This window comes from Parambassis ranga, chromosome 2, assembly GCF_900634625.1.
Source record: "Parambassis ranga chromosome 2, fParRan2.1, whole genome shotgun sequence".
In the NCBI taxonomy this organism is placed as follows: Eukaryota; Metazoa; Chordata; class Actinopteri; family Ambassidae; genus Parambassis; species Parambassis ranga.
Window position 1 is genome coordinate 44,500,207 of NC_041023.1, and position 6,345 is coordinate 44,506,551.

Here is a 6,345-nt window from a genome sequence, read left to right on the forward strand (position 1 = left end):
GGAAACATGGTTTATATGTGGTTACAGACCTCAGTGGGTGGGTCTGGGTAAAACTTTAAAAAACTTAAAAACAATAGCACTAAATGTTTCCATACTTACCTGTGATGTTCTGGCTGACTGGGCCAGGTGAGTCTAACGACTGGCTAACGACTATGAAACTGCCGGAGGGGGACTGATTGACAGCCCTTTGTTCTTACTGTGAGTATGTGCAAACTTCCTGGGAATGGATGGAATCACTGCATTGTATCCAAATGGACCCAGATGACACCATGGTCTCATTTGATGTCACCTCCTTGTTCACCTGCATCCCTACATCAGAAGCCACAGAGATGGTAAGGACTTGCCTGATGATAAACTTGAATGAATGATCTACATATCAGTCAGTAAAGACAGAATGAAGCCATCAGATGTGTCAGATGATAAACTGCAGCTGTGTCTTTTTCTCTCCATCAGATTTCTGCCAACTTGAAGTCGACACAAACTCAGTGAACACAAAGCTCGAACTGTCTGACAACAACAGGGAGGTGACATGTGTGAGAGAGAAGCAGCCATATCCTGATCATCCAGACAGATTTGACTGGTGGCCTCAGCTGCTGTGTAGAAATGTTCTGACTGGTCGCTGTTACTGGGAGGTCGAGTGGAGAGGAGATGTTTATGTATCAGTGAGTTACAGAAGAATCAGAAGGAAAGGAAGCAGTGTTGACAGCATGTTTGGACGAAACAATCAGTCCTGGAGTCTGAGCTGCTCTGATGATGGTTACTCTGTCTGTCACAATAACAGAGAAACATCCATCTCCTCCTCCTCTGTCTCTGACAGAGTAGCAGTGTATGTGGACTGTCCTGCTGGCACTCTGTCCTTCTACAGTGTCTCCTCTGACACACTGATCCACCTCCACACCTTCAGCACCACATTCACTGAACCTCTACATGCTGGGTTCTGTTTATTCTCACCTGGTTCCTCAGTGAGTCTGTGCTGTGTGTAGAAGCAGAGTGCTTCAACTTTGTGCTTTAAATGTTGATGATGTTTCACTTTCATTTGAATCACTGACTGTGACTTCAGGTCAGAACATGTTTTTGTCTTAGAAGCAGTGAAATGAGCTCCTAACCACTGAGCTCCTGTAAAAACTGCACTGATGGATCTTCTTGTTCTGGACAGATGGAGTTCAGTTTTTCTCTTCTCCTGTTCCTGATTGGTGGAAGCAGCAGAATGAGCTCCACCTGTAACAAACACACGGTTTTAGCCGATGCTTTTTAGCTCTACTCTTTCTTGTATTTTTTAGCTAGTTTTGTTTTGTTTTTAGCATAATTTTTAGGCAAAGCTCTTTTTAGTAAGCTAACATTTTCTTTTTCATATTTTGTTTAGCTGGCATACGTTTTAGCCAACACTTTGTTAAACTAACATTATGTCGTGTTGAATTGTATACATGTCTACAAAAAAAATAAAACACTTTGATTTCATTTTTTATTGGACCAGTGTAATGAATTGGCTTCCCCTTGTTAAACGTCTCTTTAAGCATCTAAAAATGGTTCAGCGGTTAAAGTGGTCTGTGGGGTTACTTCCTGTGGCTGCCTCTGTTTTTTCTAGTGAAACACTCAAAGTGAAGAGTGAAAGGCTGAGTTTTGGGTTACGTAGCCAAAGGTCACCACCTTATGGGTTTATAGCATAGGTACTCAATGTGCGGCCCACGGGCCAATGGCAGCCCGCAGAAACACTTATGGCGGCCCGCAATGAATTTGCGTTATGATATGAATTTTTCATATACTGACAACACTGGTTTAAATGGCCTAAAATGTCCGGAACTCAGTGCGGTGGTAAATTGTTTCACATGGGACGTTTTTCATTGTTGCACCGCTGCACACACCTGAAGCAGAGCACAGGTATTAGTGGAGTTGTTGGTGAGAATGGACAGGGGACGTTCTGAAGCTTGTAATTATTTTTTAAACAATAAAAATGATCGTTCATTAATCGTAATTGAGGAAAAACCCTCAAGTAATCACCTGGATATTAAATAAGGTTTTTACAATTCTTATGTCTGTGGAATAAAGTAACCACTCTACTGCAGTAATTCTTCTCAATCAATGCAGTTAGAATTAAAGACCATTATAAAGAAGCACTGCAACAAATCAGAGCATCACTGAGGACTGCTGCTGTGTTCTTCTTCTTCCTCTGCCCCCCATACCACCACCTGTGTTTTAAATGTCTCTGTACTACTGTGTTCCATAGTATTATTTTTATGACACTAAAAACAGTACAGTTCCTCTTGTGCAACACTATAACCAACAGTACAATACTTCTATTGGAGTTGTTTTTTATTTCATGACATTCATGATGCAGGATGCAAATACAGCACTAGATAAAATAATTCTTATCATTGTTTTTAATTTTATTTTTAATTCTAGGTTATTTGTTACTTATCTGTTTCTAGTTTTTATGCTTCTCTAGTAGCACACTGCATTGTCTTATTTGTGCTGCTGCTGTAACACTCCAGTCCGGTAGGCGGCGGTAATGCGCCTTACAGGGTGGCTCCCACCGCCAATATACTGAAGAAGAAAAGAAGTAGAGGGAACAGAAAAAGACGAGCACAGCGACAGCACACCTCATGTGAAGAAGAAGTAGTTTGTTCGCTAGCTGAACAGAAGTGTAACTACTGTGAGTGTTTTATCACATCTGAATGGCTGCTGCTGAGTTTCTGAGAGGTTTTATCAGCGAGCGGCTAACTGCTGCTGCTGCTGAAATATTGGGAGTGTTTGAACAAACTATCGTCCAGTACGAGGAAGAGATGGACCGTCAGCGCAAACTGCTGGATCTCCTCCTGAACCCTGAGATCAAGTTACACAGAACAGGTATGTAAACATGACAATGTCACGGAACAACAACGTCTCTGTTTGAAAAGAGTGCACATTCAACACATAGTGTTTCTAACAGGAGGACACTGACTTCATGACTTGAAGCTAAGCTGGGTGAAGACGCTCGCACATTACCACTGTGTACGTCATCAGTTGTTAAGCTGAGCATGATCGATGTAGCCCAAGTTGATAATCGTTTTCATTTATTGCGGTTCATCCGTTCAAACGTGACCTGAACAACGACAATATGAGTTTTTGTTCACAACCAAAAGTTTAGCGGCGTCAACAGAGTTTTTTGGTGTCCGCGCATCTGCCTGATCAAAATACTGCAGCACTAAACCATCCAATACAGACAATAGATGTTAGAATGCGCGGACATTATTACATGTTGTTGTCATTATCGTCATGGTTTGTGTAGTTCACTGTTGATTTGTGGTTTAACCTACATGTTTAAAAAGTAAACAGTACAGCACTGATATGATCCATTACATGTTGGCTGGTAGCTGAATTCCACGCAGTGCCGTGGTGCACACCTCCACAGACCACAGCCAGGTTAAGATGTGACAGCTTAACATCCACAGAAGATTTGTGGCTCCTGTCTGCCAATGACAGACACAGACAGCAGTGTAATCCTGATGTTTACTTTCTGGTTTGGTTTGGTCAAATGCACTGGAAGTGACGCCAGAATACACCTGTGCTGCTGATGCTGTGCACTGTATGAACAGCGCGCAGCATCAGCAGCACTAAAGCTGCTTGCTGAGAAGGTGTACACAGAAGCTGTGTGAGAAGGGCAGGGGGCAGGGGACAGTTTACCCAGGTCTCCCAAATGGAACGGACAAGGGGGAAATGGGGATGTCTCTCCCTCTTCTGATGGCGTGCGTCATTGTGTGTTTGTGTATAGTAGCGTGAATGATCAAAGGAGTGAGAGCACACAAGCTTTTGGGCCGTGTCAACAAAGCGGACAGACAGCTGAGTGCTGCGAGCTGTCACAGAAATGTTCATTTTCAAGTCGTTCAAACACTGAGAATAAGGAAAACATGTATTGTACAAATGTAGGAAATTACATGATTAAAACACATGTTTTCACGGCAGTAACTTTTATGTCTGGAAAAAACTATCATGATGTGACAGTAAAGGTGTTCATTTTTCACTTCAGCACTCTGAAGGGTTAATGAGAGCTGCTGTGGACTGTAGATGTGGAGTTTGATTAAAAGCAGCCACAGTCAGTCACAACTTCTGAATAAATACCTAAATAAAGGCCCTAATATTATTAGGTTTAAGTGTATCATTAGTTTTAGTATAAGAAGGTGCTGAACTGTTCAGAGGCTTGAAGCAGCTTGTAGGAGCAGCTAAACATCTTCAAGGAACTCTAACAAGTCCAGTTGTCCTGCTTCAAGCTTTTCAAAGGAAATGACCTGGATGAATCACTGAGGTTCCGTTTTTGACAAATGAGCTACTGTCATGGAGATCACATAAACTCTCTGTTTTCTTCTGACCTTTGACCTGCAGATCTCCCTCAACAACACAGTTGTCAAGTGGAGGATGTTCTGGCTGACCAGCAGCTCTGTAACCAGAAGAAGAACTCCATTCTGGAGCAGGAGGAACCAGAACCTCCACAGGTTAAAGAGGAGCAGCAGGAAGTCTGCACCAGTCATGAAGGAGAGCAGCATGTACTGAAAGAGCAGACTGATCCCTCTGTAGTAACTGCTGCTTATGATGGACCAGAACCAAACCATGACATGGTTCTCTCTCACGACGCTCCTCAAGGTAAAACGTCTCTAAAATGTCAAACTTGATGAAAATCCTTTAAATATCAGGCTAAAGTGTTTTTTTCTTTGTCAGAACCTGAATGTTTATGATATTTTCTGTTTGTTAGTATTTTAATGTTGCATTAACTCATTTGGTTGTTCCAGGTTTTAGATGTTTCCATCATCGCATTAGTTTTAGACTCAGGAATGCTGTGACCAGGTTATTATTTTCAATATAACAACTCACTCCCAAATACAGTAAATAAACGGTCTCATAAACAGACTCAAAAGTAAGTCACAAACTAAGGGAGAGTCCAGCCACTGTAACGCCTTGTACTTCCTCCTTCTGTCTGTGTGTTCTGCACCTGAAGAAGCTCTTGCACTTCTCCACATTCATCACGCCCACTAAATTTCGACCAATCACAGAATTGTTCTCACACACCACAGAGAAAAAGTTCTGCCCGGGCCATGTGTCAGAGAGCGCTGCAGAACAGGCGCTCCAGGAGAAAAATGGTGTCATTGTGTAGGCGGAGCACCAGCAGCGAGGAGCGAGTTCTCTGTTCTCGTGGAGTATGGATCCAGCTTAAAGCCTGTTTCCCTGTGTGCATTCACGATTCTTATGTCAACTTGTTTGCACTGTGGAGCCTGCAATTGTTTTGAACTAGATTGTATCTTCTAAACATCACATACTGTGTTTTATTGTGTCCTTTAATCCTCCAGATCTCTCTCAACAACACAATTATAAGGAGGAAGAGCAGATTATAGCTGACCAGCAGCTCTGTAACCAGGAGAGGAACTGCAGTCTGGCCTGGGAGGAACCAGAACCCCCACAGGTTAAAGAGGAACAGCAGGTTTTCTGCAGCAATCAGGAGGAAGAACAGCATGTACTGAATGAGGAGACTGAGCCCTCTATAGTGACTGAAAGTAACTATATTGAACCAGAAACAAGCCGTGGCATGCTTCTGTCTCAAAAGTCTCCTCCAGGAAAAAAATCTCTAAAATATGAACATTGTGTAAAATCTTTTTCCAAAAAAACATTTTCTTGCAAAACATGTGGGAAATGTTTTAGGAAAGTTGGTTATTTAAGTGACCACATAAGAACTCACACAGGTGAGAAGCCATTTTCTTGCGAAACCTGTGGGAAATGTTTTAGTTGAAGCAATAGTTTAGCTGTCCACATTAGAAGCCAGACATGAAGTCCTGCTCTTGTTGTTAGATTTTTAAAAAGCGGTCAGTGAAAATGCAGCATGTATCCTCCCCACGTGTTACATGTGACATGTAGATTTTTTACCTTGATATATGATTTTGTTTTTCCTTGTATTAAGCTGCTCAGGAAAGACCTTGAGTATTCCTTCAGAGACTTCTGTCTGTGTATGTGACTGCTCCTTGCAGGAAAAAAAGCATGTGACTTACAGTTGTTTTCTTGGGTTTTAATTTTAACAGTAATGAGTAATGGTTGTAACAGCACAACATAGACCCTGATATGAACTCAGTGTAACAGGTACTACATCTTGAGGTGGTACAAGTGTGCAAAGTAGTGCAAGATGGAAAGTAAACAGTGCAAATAGTCATCAGGTGGATCATGATTGGAGCAGCTACAGTGACTATACTAAAGTGACAGTGCAGAGCAGTATGATTAATTAAGCTTGTCCCATTTTGGGGACAGCAGTGGCGCAGTGGTATAGCAGGGTTGTCCAATAACCAGAAGGTTGTATGACACTGCTTGGCAGCAGCCTTAAAGAATTTCCCT

General features: G+C 42.1%; 1 protein-coding gene across 1 annotated transcript in view; it reads left to right on the plus strand.

Moving 5' to 3' along the window:
- Positions 1 to 6,345, plus strand: part of LOC114449940 (major histocompatibility complex class I-related gene protein-like) — a 212,787-nt gene that overhangs the window by 129,668 nt on the left and 76,774 nt on the right. The window lies entirely within an intron of this gene.